This window comes from Corapipo altera, unplaced genomic scaffold (assembly GCF_003945725.1).
Source record: "Corapipo altera isolate COAL_440 unplaced genomic scaffold, ASM394572v1 46, whole genome shotgun sequence".
Lineage (NCBI taxonomy): Eukaryota > Metazoa > Chordata > Aves > Passeriformes > Pipridae > Corapipo > Corapipo altera.
The window spans coordinates 4,997,649-5,021,084 of NW_020884883.1; the positions used below are offsets into that span (position 1 = coordinate 4,997,649).

A 23,436-nucleotide genomic window follows, 5' to 3' on the forward strand; every position below is an offset into this window, starting at 1 on the left:
TGGCAAATATTGTGATAATTTTTACAACAATATGGTGGACTCAATCCTCTGAGTATTTTACACAGACGAAATACGCTGTAAGGCTCCAATCTGCAATTACCTACAAATCACCTTTAATATGACTGCTGAAAGGAAATGCTCATGGTAGTAAACCAGTCATGTTCACATTTGCCAAAACTTGAAAAAAAAAGTAATAAGGTTTAAAACACAATGAAAAGGATTGATCCGCAAAGATTTATATTTCTGTTTTCAAGTCTTGTACCGATTACAAGACAATAGCCCTTATTGAGCATCTATTAATCCTGTTGATTTCAGTGGGTGTTAGACACGTCAAGCTGTTCCAGCATTGGACCACGAGACTTTTGCTGCTGAGTATCTGTATTCAGCTCTGCATGCATATCTATCCTTGCAAGGAAACTTAATCTCCTCAACCACCCCTGTCATCTCTAACCCTATTATAGGTCAAGACTTGCATAATTTCACAGGAGATGTGCATAATTAAGATTAATCATTCTAACCTGATCTTTCAAATGCTAAACATCCCAAGTAGCCATGAAACTGAGTTCTAAGATAAAATCTAAATGAAGAGTCACAAGTTTTGAACAGACTAAAAATTGACAAGTATACCAGTATTTCAAGTTTAAGTGAGGTATACAGTATGTACTGGAGCAATCGGTGCCATTTTCCACTTAAAAATCAATTGCTCATATTAACCTTGGAGGATCAGGGTGGAAGAAATTATCTGTCGTTATATCTGCTTGTCCTAAATTTATGTGCTTCAAGGATATTTTAGCATAGAGTGCTAACATTAACAGCTAACATTTGGCCATAGATGTTCAGTATCTCTTATAAATAAATAAACAACAGTGCATTCAAGTGTGAACAACTGTAAAACAGATTAGTATTTTTCTCACTTTATTCACCTTCCCTTCCTTAAGAAACCTTCTTATGTCCTAAGGAGACTAACATCTTTCAGGTTCAGGGACAGGGGTGAATTTTTTTAAAGCTAACACTGAAAGTTTTGGAAATTATTTTTGAACAGGGAGCTTGCAAGTATGTCTTTCAGAAAAGACAAAATCAGTGAGTATAATTGCTTTTCTCTGACTAGATATTTATACCTAGTCTGCTTACCACCATAGCATTCAAGGATAGAAGATAAAACTGGTTTATTCAGTAAAATCAGATATTCTATATCAGATAGATAATATGCTTTATAAATGATTCCTGTGGGTTAGATCTCAGTGTTTCACTTGGTAATTAAGCAGTTAACAACATTAGAACAAGATCTAAAGAGGAGACACAGCATAGCAAAGGTAAAGGCTGCCTGGCTACATCTTTGAACTCTCTTAAGGACTCTGCAGTACTGGCATCACTCCAGAGTTTAATTTGGTATGTTCTGAAAGTCTAATCATCTTCTGCAGAGAACAAACCTCTGACCATCACACTGTTAAATCCTAATGCTCTTGTTCTGCCTCTCTGTGTCTGATGCTTTTTTTTTTTTTTAGGGACATGTGGGTTGTTTAATTGTTCGGGATAATAAATTATTTGGGGTCTTTGTACTCATTTCATGCAGGCCATTTCCCTTATTATTATCACTAATAAAATCATAGCCTGCATTTTTGCTGTTTGTAATATTTATGTGAACTATGTTGCAATATAACCTGTTGTTATGAAATACTGCTAACATGCCAATAATAAATTGAGCACTAAACTAAAATACAAATAGCCTAATGTGTCTGTCAGTAGTTCTGAAAGATGATGTAAATTGTGTCCCTAAGACAAAAGTTAGTGCAGTTTTACTCTGTGGACCAGTTTATTAAACATAGTCTATTATGTGCTTTCAGTTATAAATACTGAATTACACAAACTTTCACTGCTAATCAGCATTGAGAAAGAAGAAAATATGTGAAATTAAGTAAGCTACTAGATTCTACAGTTATTTTAGAAAAAGTTTTTAATTACCATTTAGTGAAGAAGAATCAAAATACCTGGAGTGTATTTTTAGTAGCCCACTAAATGCAAGGTGTAATAATGAAAACATATTTAAGGTTATGTTTTCTTTGTGACAGTAAGACACTGATATTGTCTGTTTGCTTTGGAAGTATGAGTTTTCTTCCATAAGGTTTTAAGTAGCAAGTTTTAAACATGCAACAGAAGGCATAACTGCCCTTACTACATTGTTTTGGTGTCAGTGTAAAACAACATTCCTTTGTTCTCACTGTCTACAGAAACAAACATATGTATTGTTATATAACTAAGAAGCTAAATTTAGAAAGAAATCTTAATTTGGGCAACAATACAGACTGCTCCCCATCTTATTTTGAATCACATGGAAGTACGTAAGTGGACTTTCATGCTGAAACAAAGTACACCCATGTATAATTAATCCCAGGTTCAGGCTAGAGGTATTTTCTTCTTTTTCTCTATTAAAACCCCTCAACATTATAATACATCAAAGAACAGCTTTAAAATGCAGGTTAATTACAATATTTTATAGCATTTATCAATGTACTTTATAGAAAAGCAGATCTCAACTCTCAAGTCCTAGTGTGGAAAACATATTAGTCTTTTACCATAAAAACTTTAAAAGCTTATAATAAAAAAAACAACGTGTGTTTCTCAAACATATAACTGGTGTGCAAAACTGATCTAGTACAACACATGCCTGGGCATCTCAGCACATGGGAAGAATGCACCTGCTGCTTTACAACTTTTTGTGTTCCCTTCTCACTCAGCTTCAAACAATTGGAAATGCTCGTGTGGAGGCAGACTAGATACTTACCTCACCTTCTGTATTAGTGTTTTGGTGATGGTTTCTTTTTCATGGCAGAAGAGTTTTTTATAAGTTTGAATTAAGATCCAGACGTTAAGAGTTTTTTCACGGTACAAAGTTTTTTTTAACCTGACCATACCCCAATTACAAGAACTTCTCTTGTTTCTGACTCACATTCAGCTGGGAGACCTTCCTGGCTACATCAGCATGAAGATAGCTTCCCAGATAGCAATATTCCACATTTCTATGGTTCAGGCTTCTTCAGGGCATGTGAGGACAGACTAGGAATAAGGCAACATCAGCAGTGGTATCTATGCTCCAAGCTCTCTTGTATCCTTTAGAAAGGCCTTTGTAGCACTTGTTGCATGTCCCCCTTTTATTTTGCACAAAGCCCTGAATCACTACTGAACCCTACATAAAAAGCCCTGTCTGGTCCTCTCCTTCAGCTTCCTGTGATTTTTTCTGTGTGACAACTGGATATTTGTGATGCGAAAGGAAGAGGCAGAGGCACCACTGAAGCCTAGGCAGAGACAGACTTACCACCACCAAAGCCAGGTCACTGTCTCTGAACAGCACTGGTCACCCACAATCTGCATTACAAGTTCACAATGTCCTTTAAATTAGTCACTAACTAGAATATGAAAGACCAACTTCCTGGTTCTCTGTTAAATTTAGTAGTGACACTAAAGAGATGGCATATGTACCTCTAGACCCTATCCCAGGAGAGATCGAGGTTGTCTTAATCCCTGGAAGATGGCCTGTGGCAAAGCAGTTGGAGACTGACAAACCCATCACCACATTCATCACAGAGCACTGTGGAGCCAATGTACTACATGGTTGAAACCCGGTGGTGGTGACAGGACAAGGCCTGCCAGCACTCCCCACAAGACTGGCTCAGTTCCAGTCTCCCACAGCATACTCCTGGAGAAGCTTGCAGCTCACAGCTTGGATAAGTGCACTCTTCCCTGGGTTAAGAACAGATGGATGGCCAGTCCCAGAGAGCGGTGGTGAACGGTGCTGCATCCAGTCAGTGTCCAGTCACAAGTGGTGTCCCCCTGAGATCAGTGTTGGGACCAGTCCTGTTTATTATCTTTACTGATGATCTGGATGTGGGATTGAGTGTACCATTAGCAAATTCACGGATGACACCCAGTTGGGTGGGAGTGTTGATCTGCTGGAGGGTAGCAAGGTCCTGTAGAGGGATCTGGACAGGCTGGATCGATGGGTCAAGGCCAATTGTATAAGGTTCAATAAGGCCAAGTGCCAGGTCCTGCACTTGGATCAAAACAACCCCATGCAGCACTACAGGCTTGGGGAAGAGCGGCTGGAAGCTGCCCAGTGGAAAAGGACAAGAGCAGCTGAACACGAGCCAGCAGTGACTGACTATAAATCAGAAATAGTGTGGCCAGCAGGACCAGGGAAGTGATTGTTCCCCTGTATTGGGCACTGGTGAGGCTGCACCTCAAATCTTGTGTTCAGTTCTGGACCCCTCAATTCAGGAAGGACATTGAGGTGCTGGAGTGGGTCCAGAGAAGAGCACTGAAGAGGTGAAGGGTCTGAAGTCTTATGAGGAGCATCAGAGGGAGCTGGGGTTCTCTAGCTTGGAGAGGAGGAGGCTCATGGAGACCTTATTGCTCTCTACAACTACCTGAAAGGAGGTTGTAGTCAGGTGGGGACCAGCCTCTTCTCCAAGGCAGCTTGTGATAGGACACAAGGACAAAATCCCAAGCTGCGCCAGGGGAGGTTCAGGTTGGACATTAGGAAGACATTCTTCACAGAAAGAGTGATTGGACATTGGAATGGGCTGCCCAGGGAGGTGGTGGAGCCACTGTCCCTGGAAGTGTTTAAGGAAAGACTGGACATGACACTTAATGCCATGGCCTAGTTGACATGGTGGTGTTTGATCATAGGTTGGACTCAATGGTCTCACAGGTTTTCCCCAGCCTGGTTGATTCTGTGATTCTGTGTGATTCTGAACACCAGAACCCACACAATTCACAGTGGCCTACTGTGCAATTCATTCCATGTGAGCACTTACCCTCTGCCTCACTGTAGTCTTTGGAAGGCCCTAACCTATTTATTGACAAATTTTAGTACAACTTAAATGGGCATAGTCCCAGAAACAAAAGTGATGAAAATCCAAACTGTAGGTATATCAGGCAGGTCATTCCTCTACATCCCACCTGGTATCTCGACTATTAACTTACCTACTTAAAAGCTGAAAATGTCTCTCACCATTCCTTCTAAATTTCTCCTCCTCCCAACAATTATATCCCACTTTTTTCTACTAACTGTCCTTCAAGCTTAAACTCTTCCAGGTTTTACCATAAAAGGCAGGACAAGATCATCCAACACATGCTGAATTTCCCCCCTCATAAACTAATAAGAAACAACAGTGAACACTTAAATTTGTTCTCTCCTGTACTGTCTCCTATCTGTCTGCAAGGGTTAGGACACATTTTACAGTGGAAATGGACAGATTCCCAGCCCATGCAACTGTTAAAAAAGTAAGTTTTATAAAATACAATTTAACTGTACCCTGGGCTCCTCTGCATGAAGGCTTATGCCATCTCCACCATCTATATTCACACACATCTTTCCCTATCCATCTGTTCCTGTTTGGCCTTCCTCCAGTATTCATGCTAAAAGTATGGCTCTGAACCTGCGAAAGCATTGAGTAGGCACCACTGCTGTGCTCACCACCTAGCATGGAGCAAGAGACAGTTGCCCCCAGCACCCGCCAACTTTGAGTGCCTCACTGGAGGATGTCACCCAGCCACATTCCAGCATTTCTCCTCCCTCCACATGCTCCCTGGCTCTGATGCCAGATGCTTCTCCTCTATCCTGCAAACATAGTCTTGGTCCAATCACTCTTTCAGTGTCATCTGAGGATGCTGTTTTACATATCAGAAGCTAAGAGCTTGACCCAGAATGAGGGTATACCGTGATGGCATTTGTCTTCTGGGCTGAGAGAAGAAATGAATAAATTTTAAGTTAAAATGTCATTATGTCCAGAAAACAGCCCTACTGTTTTTTTTGTAAAATGTTTTTAAGAAAACAAACATTACTTACTGCCAGATACTGTTAACAAGGAGTAATATTTTAAAATACATAATTTATCCAATTTCTTATACAGAGGCTGTAGGGTAATTTCAACAATGTGAAGTTGGGGAAAGGCTTGTTTGTGAGAGTATATCCCATCTTTGTCCCATTTTCGTCTTGTGCAATCAACACCTAAAAACTGTATTCCTTATATTTCTTTTCTTAGTATAGCCTTCTCCCCAGTTCCTGAAACTGAAAAGACACAAAAAGATCAGCAAATGTTCTGCTGCTTCTCATTGTCCAAGTTGTGCTTTTTCTCACTGTCTAGCATTTTAAGGTCTTTCCCAAATTGCTGAAGTAGGCTTTTGGAGTAAATACCAAGAAGTCTGCGTCTTTACCCACATCATGGTGGGCAGCTGGAGAAAAAATTTAGCTGAAAATCTAGCTGTGATCTAGTGGATATCTAGTAAGTGATGGTGGTCTCAGGTTGTGAGGAACGGGTCATCTCGTGTCTGGGCAGACCAGACTGGAAGTCGGTGATGGAAACCTAGGACAGGCAGCAGTGTCTTACTGCTGGTCCAGGACTGCAGTTTACCTGACACCAGAGGGAGGTGCCTTACTGCTCCTGGGTGGTGTCCCTAGGAAAACCAGTGATTCGGTACTTTTACTAGAAGTACTATTATCTGCACACAGCAAGAGAACTTTCTGCCTTCCAATCTTCCAGTGAAGTCTATGGTTATCCAGTAAAAGTCTCTCCCAGCATGGTATTTTGCCACCTACAGGCTAAATGTCAGCCTCCTGGGGCCTTCCTGGAATGTCAAATGCTTCCCTGTCCCAAGCAAAAGTTTCCCTTCCTGACCCTGTGTGTTTCTGTTAATTTCCTGATTCCAAATTAGTTGACTGTCAACTGCCAGCCCTACTGGGCCAAGTAAACAAGTTCCTTCATAAGGAACTTTTTTTGCATGAGTTTGACAGTTCTCCAACCATAGAAGGACCGTATGTCCTTCAGGCACCACATGCTCCAGGTTACCAGCTGCTGCAGTAGCAAACCTGACACAGCAATACCACAATACTGTAAAGGACAGGCAGGAATTTTTGCCTAGACAATGAGATTTTTGAAGAAGGATACCGTGCATGAAAACATCAAGTGCCATAGGATAACACGGAAGTAAGTGCATGTCATGCCAAGTGGTCTTGTACTGGTAACCTCAAGGGATTTTTTAATTAAGTCCATTAAAGGTTAAGAAAGGTACAGAAGAGTTGGTGCTCAATATTTTGTGGAAAATTAATAATAAAGTCAGAAAATGCAAGAGGAAAACACAAATAGCCAGACAGTGAGGAATTCTTGAAAAATGCTCTGTCAGGAAGGGGTATGTGCAAATCTATTCTGTCCTTAGTCTTCCCTAAACACAGATATGGGCAAGGATTGCAAAATCTTTGGCTGAGACTGACTATAAATCAGAAAACATTTTACCATTGTTTAATTATGCAATCCAAACCAAAATAATTTAAGGTAAGAAATCAAATCTATATCTGAATACCCCTAGAATTTGGATTAGCTCATCACTGAATCTGATTCACACATGACAAAGTCTTCATAAAGTACATAATCCTAAACTTGAGATTTTGTAAGTGAAACAGGAATCTTGGGAAGGGAAAGTAAGAGACTTTATAGAAATGAGATTAGTGAGAGATCAGGCAAGACCTGATCACCTGGGAAATGCAAATTCCTGCACTGAGGCATTAGAAAAGTCAAGCAGCTGACTGGCTGATGAGCTGCTTTGCAAAGACCCAAGCTCCTGGTGGACAAGTTGACCCAAAGTCAGCAATACATACTTGGGACAAAAAAGGCCAACAACATTGCCAGGAGCTTATTGGAAGTGATCCTTCTCTACGCAGCACTGGTGAGGCCACTCCAGGAGTGCTGTATCCAGTTCTCGGCTCCTCAGTACAAGCAACACATGGACATAAAGTCTTGCAAAAGTCCACAGAAATGATGAAGGGATCTGAAGCATCTTTCGTACAAGGAGAGGTTGAGAGCTGGGATTGCTTATCCTGGGAAACAGATAGTTTAGGAGCATCTTATCAGTGTATATAAATGCCTGACTGGGACATGCAATAAAGAGGGAGCCAGTGATATCCAGTAACAGGAAAAGAGACAATAGGAACAAGCAATAGGCAGAATACAGAAAAATCCATTTTAACATTAGAATTGTTGGGGCTTTTTTTACTATGACCAAACACTGGAAGAGATTGGTCAGAGAGTTGTGGAATCTCCATCTATGGAGACATTCAAAGTCCAGCTGAATATAACCTTGAGAAACCTGAGCCATAGGTTTCTCAACCCTGAGAAACCTGTTCTAGCTTACCCTGCTTTCATGAGGTAGCTGGGACTATACCTCCAGAAGTCCCTTCTAGCCATAACTATCCTGTGACTCTGTAATTCTATATATGAAAATAGAAAGTCTTTAGAAATGTCCATTTTGGAGACAGTAGATATGTTCTGAATATGAGTTTAGGCTTAAAAATTGTCAGGATAGTTTGAGGGTGAAGGTTAACTATACTTACTATATTTATGTATTAGAATGTACCATAGTATATATTAGAATTATATTCCAATATAACTCAATATATTCTTAAACAAAAGACTGGGTTATCTGAGAATATAACTGGGTTGGTAGCTAAGAGATTTGAGCAAAAATCCAGATTATAATTGCAAAAATTCAAGTCTAAGCTGAGGACGTATCAGTTAATCAAAACAGTATTATGTAACAGTGATAATAAGCATTTAGATACGCAAAATTTAGAAGACAACACACAAGATTTAGAAGACAACGAGAAATCTGTAGCCAGTGCCACACAGACTATTCTTGCCTGGAAAGAAAAGTTTTGAAGCAAAAATGCCAGTCTTCATCATGCAACTGTTCAGTTTTCTAACGCTCTCTGGCATTTCCCCTGAGTTGTCTTTCGTACATTACTGTTTCCTGTTAACGCTTGCAAAGCTGTATAACTTGCAAAGCTCTGATTGCTCCTCGAGTCTTTCGTTTGTGGTGATGCTCCAGCAAAACCTTGACAAAGATTAGGAAGCAGCCCTTACGCGTGAACTATGTGATCACTGCTTGTAACACGGACCTCAAATATCTTCCAGCTTGTTTGTACTTCACCATCCATGTGCTTTTTACCTGCCATACAGTACCTACAGTCCTAGTTCTTTACAGCAAGGACTGCATTTCTATCTGTACCTGTCTACCCTAGCTGATGGTAGGCACTGATACCTTTTGTACACAAGACAAGACCAAAATGCCACTGACAGGAAAATTAATAACAATATTTATTAAAGAGTCAGATGTAATTAATTTATTAATTTGTTACATTAGTTAAGTATTATTAAAGGTTATCTCCTCTAGACTGCTCAGCTCAGAAATTGTTTAAGAGAAGTGAATGACAACTCTTACTGTATAAGAGCTCTGCTGAAGCCCATTCAAATGACTCATGAGAACCTTCTGAAAATAAAGGCTACACTTTTTAATTTCATACTGACAATTTACACATTAATCCTAAATTGTTCATCCATTATGCAAACTGTATAAGCACCTGCCCTCTCCCTGACATCCAAGCACTGCTTGGTACACTACTTCAGACTGTACTAGCAAAATTGAGCTGGCCGATATTAAAGAAGTTTTGGAATAAGTCTGAAATCCATTGGTGTATCTTGTCTCTTCATCTGAAATCTAAAAATCATTCATGTTCAAAAGGGTATTGGACACTCTTGCAGAGGTAGACAATTTAACAAAACTAGCCACTGTTCACAGCCAGGATACATTCAGATTATCTCTTCCTTTTGTTATCTTTAGTAACTAACAAACATTCACAATAGGGATTCTGAGCCTCACGCAACTCTTGGGTCACCTAACACAACATTTTTGGTTTCACTGGTTACATTAAAGATTGTGGCAAACAATAAGCTCACCTGATGCAAACCAGTGGAAACTTTAAACTGCAATCTTTAGTGTTTCTGAGGCAATTCAGAGGGGTTGAGCTGCCATTATAGTGAACTGTGCGTTATGTATACTTTGGTTTCTTTGTTTAATAAAAGGCAAACCTTCTGCTGCTTCAGAAAAGTCAATGAATGTTTCGTGTAAAAACTACAGGAGGATATAGTCCTGAAGCACTTTGCAGCTGTTAACTATATGTTTTTTCTTTTTCCTCCCAAGATTGTGCTTACAAACAGTAGTCAAATACTACTGCTATAATTGAGACATCTGTTAAAAGAGTAAAAACAAAAAGCACCACAGTAAACTACATTTTTTTAAAACAATTCTAGTCAATGGTAGAAGGACAAACGAGGTTTTACAAATAGATAAGGATCAGGAGATTTTGAGGGAGTCTCTTGGTGTGATGGATGGAGGCGAGTTGCTGACAGATGAGGCACAGAGTGCTGCAAAGCTAAAAGATTTCTTTGTCTCGAGTATGTTCACCAGGGAGAAAGAGGAAAACATGCCAGAATCAGAGAGAACTTTCCTGGAGGCAGAAAATGAAAAATTAATGAAATGAAGAGTGACACCAGAATAAGTAAAAAGAAATCAGTCAGTGGAAAGAAATGCACAGTTCTAGTACTGGATGGCCTGTATCCCAGCATTCAGAAAGATATTGTATATGTACATTTTAATTAAGTTGGGACATAAATTTATTACCATAAGTAGAAAAGGTAGATGAGTTATCACACTTACCGACTTCATTAGGGGTTAAGGTATGGATAAAAGGAGATTTACAGGTAAAAGACTTTAGAATGGTGTGGATTAGGTACAAAGAGCAGGCAGCTCTGAAATAAGCCAGACTCTGAGCACTGCCTGCAGTGCTGTCAGTATTTTCACACTGCATGTCTAAATGAATCTATAACTTCTTAGAATAAGTTTGTGTACATAGACATGTGAATAAGGATCTAACACTTAGACCTAAGAGAGGTTTTAGACAACTAAATTATCACACTTAAAAATTATTATCTCTGTCTTTAAAATCTTTACGTAGAAAGGTATTGTACGCATCTATATGTATGCATTGTTTTGTAATATTCTGAAGTGTAACTGCAATTAAGCTGATGTACTTGCAAGTTACTGAACCAAGATTCACTCAGCACAAACTGAAGACAAGATATATATATAAAGGTATGGACATTTACACCAGACTCAGAATCTGACAAAGAAATATAGAAAACTCCATATTTAACTGTGTAACGAAATTAGTAAAGATAGGGGACCTGGACAGAAAATTTACAGTTGCTGGACATAATACTTATTATATTGATCTATAAACAGGATACAAAAAACCATGCAGTTATCTAAAGAGAAGAGATCATTAATGACATAAGGACGAGGAAGAAAAAATTGAGATCAGGGATCAGAGCATTTTGCACTGCATTATAACCAATATTTTAAAATAAAAACAAATTTCTAGAACTATGAAATTCTATGTGAAAAAGTTTACCATAAAAAATGAAAACAGACACATAGCCAAACAGAGTTCAGCACCCCAAAGGTCACACTCGGGCTTTGTTAAACCTCTTAGCTCAATGTGGGGATTATACTGTATCAACTAAACACCACAGTGAGAGGTGGAACCTCCTCATGCTAACCTTGATACCAACCTGTAAGCATCCACTGAACAAATCTACTTTTTACTGGATTCAATTAAGCAATTTGTGTAAATTTGTATTCACACACGTGGCATGAACATAAATCATTACCAATTCAGAGTAGCACCTCACTTCTCAAATGGTAGAGTTGATTTCACAGCATTGTGTAACTCAATACTAGCTACTCAAGTGAAGTGAAGATGCAACAAATTGAGATACTATGCCAGAAGAATAGGGATAAAGGGAGATAAAATACTCTCAGATAGGAAAAGGATTATGAAAATGAATCATGTGCAATTCATTGGTGCTAATTCAACATTGGTGATGTGCTTTTTTTTAAACCTACATTGATGCAATAAAGTAATATTGATCTCAATTTCTGCAGACTGAAACTGATAACATTTAAATAGAAATTATGGAAGATAGAATGAAAATAATCAATAACATTCTGCATATTGCTACACTGTGCAAATGCTCTGTTGACTGCAATTACAATGCATACTAATTCATGAATATTAGCTAAGTCTAATTTTTTCCTTGTTGGAAAAGTCATTCTCAAAAGTGAAACAAACTTCTTCACTGCAACACCTCATATTGCATCCCCACCACCACTTGTTCATTATCATGACCGATAACCATTTTACATTTACTTCATCATCACCCAAAAAGTGCATAATGTCTTTGCCTTTTTGCGATATAGGGGGATGTTACTTTTCTTCTCATGTATACATGTTAGCATGTATTTACTTCAGTGACTATGGCCAGAAAAAGAGGCCCTACAATTGTAAAGGTTCGTGACAGTCTTTATGAGGCACTGGTGTCACAGTGTGTGTCTGGCCCTGGAGAGGGTTCACTCTCTCCTACCAAGGAGCAGTCACACTGCTTGTAGAGTTCCTTTGTGCCAGAACTGCTCAGTGTAACAGCGGAGTCAAAGTGTAAGATGAGAATGTGTGGCACTCAGCCCTGCCTTTAAATTCACCAGGCAATCCCTCATACTTGACAGAGACAGCCAAGAGAGAAGCTCGTAGTAACCGCTAAAACATGCCAGCTGTTTATTTGGCTTTCTTCCCTCACAGAGTACTAAACAGCACAGACTGAAACAAAGGATTAGGAATGCTCATGATTTCATTTTGCTAGAAATACCACAACTACAAGGAGATATCTTGTATTAAAAATTATTTTAGGAATCACAGTTTAATTTTTTTCTATTTCAACTAGAACAATGTCAAATCAGTTAAACAAAATTAATGCAAGCAAATGAAAATCTCTGGGATTTTTCAGCAGAAGGAGAAAGCTTTTACAGTCTAATTCTAAACAGTCATTTTATAGTACACTACCTGCAATAGGTATGCAATATTTGAATTCCTGATACTGGTTTTCACGTTATTTGACAGGGCACTAAATAATCTCATTGAGGCTTCCTTTCCCACAAAAGGTTGGACCAGATGATCTTTTAAAGGTGCCTTCTTGCCTGGGCAGTTCTGTAATGATTGAAACGTTAATTTTTCCATTGCTTTCTAACTGGGTTATCTTAGTACTTTTTTTGCTTCTTAAAAAATTTAAAAGCAGTAAACTGAAATTATATGATAGCGATCGGTGCAGACTGAATTTCTTCATCAAGTAGTGGGGAGGATATAATCTCGGCATTGGAGTGATCATGCAACTCGCTGCTGCTTTAGGCAGGCAGTTAAGGTAATTGCCCATCACAGAGACGCTTACACTGATTGCACACTAGAAAGAGGAGGCAACTGGTTTCCCATTCTCTCATTTACTGATATTAACTTTATGTTGCTACCACCAGAGCTCTGTGTAGTGTACGACTCTTTACAACTTTGTTTACATGGCATTAAATATAATTTGGTTACTATAGAAATCTTATCCAAGTTTTAAATGTTCATGGAGAACCAAAACAATCCAAAAAACTAAACCCCATTTCCTCATAAATGAATAGCGTTAGAAGTCAATTTAAGGAAAAGAACAAGCAGTTTACAACCAATTTAAGAGGCATGCTTCAATCCCCAAGTAGTTCTTGGTGCACTAAATGAGAAAAATGTATAGATCTTAATAGAAGCAATTATAAGCAGAAGCTTCTGCTTTCTAATCAAACAAGAGATGCCACTAGAAAAAGCTTTTCTATGTCATGTTGTAATTAAAGCTACTCCTTAAGTATTTATGTATGTGCATAAGAGACAGTGGTCTGGACACCTGCATCTGTGTAAGTAGAATACTGTAATAAAGATGGCTGTGATTTTTAGTCTTTTAATAAGTGTAAATATACATACAAATGTTAAAGTAGCAAGTAATCAATCCACTAGTCTCAGTTCACATCATAGACAAAGACCATATAAAAACATGTGTTCTCATATAACCTTGAGTCATATAACCTCAAGTCATATAATTATGACTCTAAATTATATTGCCACTGCTTTCAATTCTCAGTCTTTTTCCTGGTATTGACAAAAACACTGCTCATTATAACCACTGACATTCCATTAAAATGGTTCCTCTAAGTAAAAATAGTAGCAATAGCTTTAAAAATGCTTAGGAGAATGTTTTATAAACTACTGCTGACACACAAAGCCAACCGTTCAACAAACTACTACACCAAACATTACACCTCTGTTTTTGGAGACTGCTAGAATTCACTGACCAAATGAAGATATCTATAATCCAGTACACTAAGCCCATAGCCCTAAATGTCGGTGATGTATATTTGATGATTCTATGATTCTAAAAAATCTTCAATCTGAGTACATTCTACTAACCCAAAGAATACAGAAAACAAAGCATTTACAATGCAGTAGATCATACTGACTTGGCATGTGATTATATTGAGCTCTTAAGTCACAAATGCATGGTTTTATCTTCTATCCAAGCACATCTGAACACATTACAGACACGATACAATTTTCTTGGAGATAAATACTTAGGTGTACAGCTGGATCATCTTACCAATAGTGTACAAATGAGAACCATAAAGAAAGATGTTTGCTGCTAAGATGTGGCCTGTTAATGTAACAGCAGAGGCTAATTTCTAAGTAGAGTAAGGATTTGGTTCTGTTCCTATGCCTTCAAACCTGAAGCATTTTTGCTTGTAACAAGATTCCTTTGGTTCAAATGATTGCTTACCATGGCCGAAATTACTGTTGGTACAGAGCCAACACACAAGTCTACCATTCTCATTTTGTTTTTACTCCTTTGTGCCTACAACTCGGCAAAATGCTGTTCAGACACAAATTCAGGAGCTCCTTAGTCACCTTCTTGCATCAACATAAAACCTGTTTTTTCACAAATAGCAATGAAATGGTTTTCCAGCTTTTATCCTGGACACATGGGTTTTCAGGTATTGAGTGACAGCACTAGAGAATGCAGCTTGCTCAAGAAGATTACCATAGGCGATATAAGGCACTTTTTCCAAGATTATGTCAGCAGCATGCTAAGTTCTTGAAGAATGTCCTACTGATTTAAGAAAGTAATTCAGCTTCAACCTACCTTAATCATTGTTAAAGGCAAAACAATATATGGGAAGTCAAATACAGAAATTATGTGAGATGCATATGTGGTCTCTTAGTGCCTTATCCACCATTTTATGGAAGCTTCCTAAGCCAAAAAAAGCCCCAAGTCAGTTTTAACCCTGACCTGATCTGGTTTTCTAAAAAAAGACCATTAAAAAAAATTTAAAAACTGAGGACCAAGGTCTCAGAATTAAATTTACAAAAAACATCATGAAACATCGTAAAACTTCCTGTGTTTTAGAGAGGAGCAGCAGAACACCTCGGCTCCACCTGTAAGCTCCATTTCTACTCAAAATACCACAAGATGATTCTGCTGGGTTTGGAAGTGTCCCCTGATCACCACTTAGACTCGTGGTTGACATTAGGCTGTTAGGCTTAACTGGAACAGAGGGCTGGCACACAGAGGGCAGGCAGTGCCAAACAGGCAGCCATTCTCTGCAGCCCTTGCCTGGCCTGTGATTAATATGTTCTTTTTTCAGTAATTGTGATATGCAGTAGATTAATATATTAGTTTAATGCAAAATATGTTGATATAAAACGAGGGCAGAGAGGATATGACTGTCTCAACACATTTGGTGCCCTCAGGGACACAGAAAGGCCAAGAGTTCAGCTATATTGGAGCAACAAGAATGAAATTCATAGAAAATGATACAGATATTTAAATGATATTGAGGTTTTCCCTGCCCAGGACCATCAGGCTCCTCCTCCATGTCAGTCAAACTTCTGACAAGGCTCTTGGACTAGATTCAACTTGCCTCCTTGGACCTTACAGGGAAATGCCTCTCACAGTAGATTGTCATGATCTCCACAGCATGGCACATTTTTCTAATGAATATTAATCAGCTTTGAAATAGCTAACACTACTGAAATGTAAATTATGCCTATTTGAACTGAGCTGAACACAATAGAATCCACTTACTGGACTACTGTTGGAAGCTTCCAAAAATTCAGTCAGCAATGCTTCAGTCACACTTGGTTAATACTTGAGAGTTACCTTTGTAAGCACTTTTGGAAGAGAAAATTTAGTTTCTGTTACCCATGGTTGGATCTTAGAGATGAAAATACACAGTGTCTCTCTTAGCAGCTCAATCTTCATTTAACAACCTCACACTCCAGAAAAAGTCAACCATATTCAACAACAAATGCAGAAAATCACTTTACTGCTCAACAGTGGTCACCAAGCTAAAGTAACAGGTGCACTAGAAATACATACAATATAAAGTAAGACGTGGAAGACCTTACAATTTTCTACTGTTTTCACATCTGTTCAAAATTGCCATGCCTGTTAAGTGACAGGGCACACATGGTGGGGGGGAAGCTGCAGTCACCACTCACCACTCACTGTCCCCCAGCAGAGACAGAGTTGTGTGGTGGTGAGGACAGCAGCCAGACCTGGGACCCCCAAGTACCAACCTCAGGCCATACGTAAACTTTCAGCATGACACAGGACTCCTCATTTCATCTATCTTTATAGCAAGGGAATAATAATACTTCCTTTATCCTGGTTTTCCTCCTATCTTATTCTTCAGATAGCAATATATTTGTGCAGGTAGCATTTTTCAGCTCTGCGCCTGTAAGGCACAACAGGACACCAATCTCAGTTAGGACATACATATTCTTGATATTTTGAAGAATAGTAATTATACTTTTTTTCATCAAGCTGTACTTTTTCCTCTTTCTTTAATAAAAATATGCAATATTCAGCTGAGAAAGCAGGATCTTATTCATGTCTCTCTGACATGGGACGACAGCTTGGTCTCAGACATTGTTTAAAACTATTCAAAGCTATTCAAAACTGTAACAGGCTGGCTACAGCCCCAGATCAAGTGCTATATAAATTCAGCCTTCTTTTCCCTGTCCTGGCAGGTTCAGGAACATGCTAGATGGCCTGACTAGACTTCTTTCAGTTCATACTCAGAAGAGTCTCTAATTTCAAAAATCTGGGAAATTTCTTCTTCCTTTGTAACAAAGGAGCACTTCAGAGTTAGTAACAGAGCTTTCAGAGGATATAGGTAAATATTGAAAGCCAAGGTTAAATTTTTTTTGTAATGAACTGAAATTAAAATCCTGAAATCTTTCAACTTGTTCTGAAGAATACAAGTAATGATGCTCCTAGAGGATTCAAATGAAAACACACAACAAATATATAAGTGGTTATACCTGTATTTCTATTTTACTATCTATTCTTATTTTACTCCTTCAAAAAAACATACAACTATTGCACAAGAATTTTTGTCACCAGATGGGAACTATTATCTCCCTTTTCTATGACAGGAAAACTGAAAAGGTATAAAGGAAGACAAAATTCAAATATCCACAATTATAAAGTTATACTGCTCAGAAAAGTCTCTTCCCAACCATGTAAAATTAACAGTCTGGCAGCATGGATTAATTATGGAGTAATCTACATGGCTACAGTGACCCTTAACTCCCAATATTTTGAGTATACACAGTGTTTGCAGTTACATATGTAAACATTAGCTATCTCCTTAGAGAGTAGGTGTTCTTCTTAAGAAAAGTACATATGGAAACATACTTTAGAAATACAGAGAAAGATGCTTTAGAAATTTCTGTAGTAATATCTTGATGTTTAAATATATAATGCTGTACAGACTACACTAGGCATCTGTTGTGGGTTAACCCTGGTAGGCAGATAAGCACCACACAGCCCTTGCTCACTTCTCCCAGAGGGATGGCAGAGAGAATTGGAAGGACAAAAGTTAGAGAACTTGTAGGTTGAGATAAAGAGAGTGTAATAAATTAATTAAAATAAATAAATAAATAAATAAATAAATGAACAAACAACAACAACAAAAAAAGAAAAACAGGTGATGTAAAGAAACCAAACCGCTCACCACCAGATCAATGAGCAGCCAGCCCCCAAAGCAACAGCAGCCCTGGCAAACTTCCCTCTCAAATTTCATTGCTGAGCATGACACCATATGGTCTGGGATATCCTTTTAATCAGCTGTACTCGCTGTGTCCCCTCCCAACTCCTTGTGTACTTCCAGCTTACTCACTGGTGAGGCAGCATGAGAAACAGAGAAGGCCATCATGCTGTGCAAGCACTGCTCAGCCACAGATAAAACACCAGTGTGTTAACAGCACTGTTTTGGTCACAAACCCAAAATATAGCTCCATACAAGCTGTTAAGAAGAAAACTGACCCCACTGCAGCCAGAAGCAGTACAGTATACATTTTGCTACTCCCTTGTACATTGAACTTGGCACACCCTCTGCTAGCATTGCCTACATCTGGTAAACAAAAGGTGTGCAGCACCATCCAAACATATCAGCTGTGGTGGGGAAGCTTTATCACTGCACTGGGATGGTGACTCAGCAGGACTCACTCACCAGAGCATTGTGCCAATCACATCATTTCTACTTCTAGTACTTGCTCATGCTCAAACAAGTCTTATGCTTTGCCTCATGGTCCTGGCAGCTCCAGGACAGTTTGGGTTCTTCTGCTGTGGGACGCACTGATTTGCCCATATCATACTATCTTAGGCCCATATAAATCCAAACATGCACAAGGAAGATGTCTCTTCCCTCCTGTATGAACATTGAGAAGCTAGCAATCACAGAATCACAGAATCATAGAACATGTCGAGTTGGAAGGGACCCACAAGGATCACTGAGTTCAACTCTTAGCCCTGCACAGGACCATCCCCAAGAGTTACACCATGTCCCTGACAATATCATCCGAATGCTTCTTGAACTCTGTCAGGCTTGGTGCTGTGACCAATTCCCTGGGGAACCTGTTCCAGTGCACAACCGCCTTCTGAGTGAAGAATCCTTTTCTAATATTCAACCCAAACCTCCCCTGACACAACTTCAGGCCGTTCCCTTGGGTTCTGTCACTGGTTACCACAGAGAAGAGATCAGTGCCTGCCCCTCCTCTTCCCCTCACAAGGAAGTTGTAGACTGCGATGAGGTCTCCTCTCAGTCTCTCTTCTCCAAACTGAACAGATCAAGTGAGTTCAGACACTCTTCATATGGTTTCCCCTCAAGGCCCTTCATCATCTTATGGTTTTATCCCTCCTACACCAGCTGTCAGGTAAGGCTGAGGAATCAATCTCCATCAAGCACACTTCTTTCTGTGATGTGCTAAACAACATTCAGGCTTAGCTACACATCTGGATCTGCACAGAACATCCTGAACAGAACAGTGCAACATGTCCATTATCACTCCATATTCGTGAGAGGTTGAAGCACATGAACAACAGTGAGACTGTCCACCTCAAACGTGATCCACATCCCCTAATCCCAAACTGGGAACTCCAATACGACAAGGTGCTAAGGCATGGAGGTGCACCCCAAAAGAGATAGGTTATTCTCAAGTTTTTGCATCTTCTTGGAACACAGTTGTCTGTCATTCATCCTCACCTATTAGTAGACTTAGACCTGTCTGGTGACTTAAACACACAATCAGCACATTATTGCTACAAGTCAGTATGTACAGCCACCATTCTTATAGCAGTGCTTCTGAATGATGCCTGTTTGCCATTTGCATTTTTTTACTTTATTTAAGAATTTATTAGATTCTAGTCCTGATACAGTCCATGCTTCAACACAGTGCTGACTGTTCAGAAGGCCAGGCCAGGGTTATCCGTTTCAAGGTGACCAGTCTACAGTTAGCACCGTGAACTAAGAGTTGCAAAGGGTAGGGACATCTGACTAAAAGGTCCCCATAGCCCACTCAGTCACCACTGAAGGGTGCAGAGGTTGTTGTGGGCACAGGGGGTGTTAGAGAAGCCTTCAGGGCTATGACCTCTGCTCTGGAGGTTGGTTGTAGTGTTCCATAGCACCCACCATGGGAGCAAGGTACTACACTGCCTGGGGGTCAGGCTCCACAGTGCTGGGCCCATTGGTGGGAGGAGGGCTCAGGGAGAGGCCAGGCAGAGCTACCAGGGCTGTTGGGGCCCTCAGGGCCTAGACAAGAGCTTAGTAGTACTCTTCATCAAAGACTAAGCTTATTCAAACAGGGTTTTATCAGCTCACAAAGCAAAGCTTCTTTTCCTCTGATAATTCAAAATTGTCAAAAACTCCTGAAGACATTGGCAATCAGAACCTGTATTTGTTGACAGCTGAATTTGTCTACTCCCTTTTTAGGACCTGCTAATGGCAAATTATTACAGAGAGAAGTCAGAAAGCATGAGGATGAAAAAGTATTTTGGACAATATAAGCTGCTGTTACCAGGATTACCGCATTGCCATGAATAACATCTTCAGGCTGCCACAAGAATAAGTGTATTTTGCTCTTTTCCTCCTTGTTGTCTAAAACTTCGTCACACACACAGATAAAGTTTGCACCTCTGCTTCCTATTGCAGGCTTCATTGTAGGTTTGGGTTATCAGCCTCTTTCAACTTTTGATATGCTCTTATTCTTGAACCACTTTCGAGACAGAAGAAGATGTCAAAGCTGCAGTATTTGGGGTAGCGGGTGGGAAGGTAGGTCCATGGACATCTCTTTTCCAAGCTCACTAGGTTTCATATATCATGCCAACTTTCATGCCACATTTTATATTTGCCTTATGTACCCATAGTATAAGGCAATTCTTAAACTCGTCTGTTAGGTCTAAATATACAATCCCATTAACGGACTATATGGACTGGAAATGGGTTTTATAAGTCTCTCTCCCATATTGCATTTTGCAAATACAACCCCTTGTATTTTAATATTGGGTTAATTTGCTGAAGAATAATAATAATTTACATTTATATTGAAGCTTTCATCCTGCTGGATTGCTGAATGCTTCCAGTTACACAGATATCGCAACACACAGATGCAGACATCTCCGTGGAAGGCATAAAGTTGGCAACAGCAGACGAGCCAGGACCTTTAGAGCTTAGGACAGTATGGCGAACCCCTAGACTGAAGTCACCAGCATAGTATCCTTGAGTTCACACAGAGCAGAATATCTCAGTTTTAAGATATCAGAAGTCCTGAAGCCTACAAACTTAGGCTCATCGGTAAAAACAGATAACAGAAAGCAGTCCCGCACAGAGATGAAGCAGCACTTCTATTACAAGTTCCACCAGTGAGGTTGTCCAAAAGAAAAAGAGAAAAAAAAGTTACAAAAAAATCTCTTTTGGATGCCTAAAAATGTAATTAAATAAGTGATTCGATTATTACTCTCTTTTTTTTTCAGAGAGAATAGGATTGGAGGGGATAGATAGAGAATGAAGGGGAATGCTTATGAGAAAGTTGATTTTCATCCAAATAAAATTGGAACAAGTCCCAGTCAAGTGATCGGTCTGATTTCTATTCAGTTTTGCCAGCCCAAGTGGGTCCCAGTATCACTATTATGCCTGGTATCATGTGATTAGTCTCATTGAGAGAACACAGTTTACATGCTGAAAGCTGATGGTATGAAGCCTTTAGCATACACCTGTTCTTTCTGGAAACATTTCAAATATTTCTTTTGGTGTGGGGGAGTAGTAATGTGAAGCCCTGTTTAAAAGAAAAGCCTTTTTGAGAAAATATTGTTCTTGTAACTGGAAAAGCAATTAATATTAGTTCTGATTTATTCAGTGGAAATTCCTCTTCATATAAGGCCTTTTCCAGCTTTCTGTTCTCCAACACAGATGTCAGTCTCAAACACTAACAGATAACTCTTGAAGTCAGAAACTAGAGATCCTTAAACAATTGCAATTCAGATTTATTTTTTATAAAATCTTGTTATAATCTTGATGTCACATTTTCAAGAGAGCTTAGCTCCCATCTAGTAAGTAAAGAAGAACTCAAAAGCTACAGCTACAGTTGTTGGGTTTTTGTAAATCAGTCAAAGATGATGACTGTTGTAGTTGTTCAGATCTTTTAAAAAATGGGCCAAAATTTATGGGAAAGAGTTCCAGGAAAATGCTTTTTCATAGGGATAAATTCTCTCCATCTGATTTGAAGTTACAATGGATTGTAGACAATTTTAAAATGGCCATGCCGTTCATGCAGGTGTATTCTTGGCTACATCCAAGGAAATTGTATGTATGTTCTTACTGTAAGTTGCTGCTAGGAGAGCAGGAGAGGGTAATGGCTATCATAAGCAACAAAAAGCTAGAAGAAATTATCAATAAAGAAAGTCAATGAATCAAAATGTAGGGAAAAGGAAAGAACTAAAAAAAGAGTTAAGCAATACCTCTCTCCACTCAATTATTTCCATCTGCATTTCTTATTTAAAAGTAAGATTTTGGGGCCTCACCCTTTCCCACTCGCCTTCTGCCATCAAATACAACAAAGAAAGCATTTTAAAAATCTTTCCATGAATAGTCAAACAGGAAGATATCTCTTATGAGATGAGAGAACAGTGTATGAAAAAAGAGTGTGCTTCCATGCAAGAATTCCTCCTCTCCCCATTGTCTTGGAAACTAGCAGTAATTTGTTTCCTTCACTCCCTCCAGATCAGACAACTCAGTAACCACGTTACAGGACTGGTAGAAATTACGAATGATCAAAGCTTGGGAAACACCTGTTTTATAATTTTAATGGACATGTACATTCTACTTGCCTCTTAAAAATGAGAAACTGTAAAAAACTTGACTGACAGACAGTGGGAAGTTTCTAAGAATACTTTTCTTTTGCTTTTAATATTTTAATATCTTTTGGTCATGCAATTAAAAACTTACGGCTTTTATAGGGATATAATCTGCTTGAAGACCACAGTGAAGCTAGGAAGCTGTAAGTGAGGTAAAAAATAATCAAGCTAACTTCTCCATTTTCTACATAAAGTATGGATCTCCCCTCAGACAGTGAATGCAGTCTCAAAGAGCAGTCTTTAATTTCTTGAAGGAGTCATTGAAATGGCCAAATACGCAATAGATTTTCAAATTAAACCTAAACACGAACAGTGTAACTACTTCCATTTAAACTTTAAAATAACTTTCTCAGGGAGACGAAGAAGAGCACAAAGCCATTGTGAAGGTAATATTAAACAAACATTAGCAGAAATGCATTTGGAACTAAAACAGAGTTCATTAAACTGCTGCAATTATTAAAAAGGTATTTTTAACAAAATTATCCAATTATTCCTTATTCCTCTTATAAAGATGTTCAGGGACCATTTCCACTATCAGAAGAAATATTATATCATTGATTAAGAGTACTTCTTGCATCTTTCAATGTTCAGCAAAGCTCCTTCTGTCCTGTGAAAGGCAGGTGTTTGATCTGAGAACACATTACTTCAGAAATCTTTCTATTTTAAGAATTTCAAGCCTGAAACTAATGTGGTAGGTTTTAAAGCAGTGTTCTAAGTAGATTGTCAGTTATTAATCACTAATGTCACTAATTTCTACTAAGAATGCTCAGAATAGATACCCAGAGGGAAGAAAAGGCCCTAAGGATTTTTTGCTTATTATTTAGGACCAGCAATTCATTTCATTTTTCTCTTACTAAGTCACAGAGATTTGATTCCAAACAGGTCAAGTTAAGATCCTACAAGGGTGACCCTTTTACAGAAAAATTATTTTCAAAGCTTAATT

General features: G+C 38.9%; 1 protein-coding gene across 15 annotated transcripts in view; it reads right to left on the bottom strand.

The window, feature by feature from the left end:
• The window catches only part of MYT1L (myelin transcription factor 1 like), a 326,870-nt gene that overhangs the window by 158,925 nt on the left and 144,509 nt on the right, over positions 1–23,436 (bottom strand). Inside the window, exon 1 of one of the 15 annotated variants that reach the window (XM_027640986.1) lies at positions 2,948–2,968. The exons of the other annotated variants lie outside the window; for them this stretch is intronic. The gene's annotated coding sequence lies outside the window, so the exon portion shown is untranslated. Of the gene's footprint in view, positions 1–2,947; positions 2,969–23,436 lie in introns of those variants that run through there. 15 annotated transcript variants of the gene reach the window in all.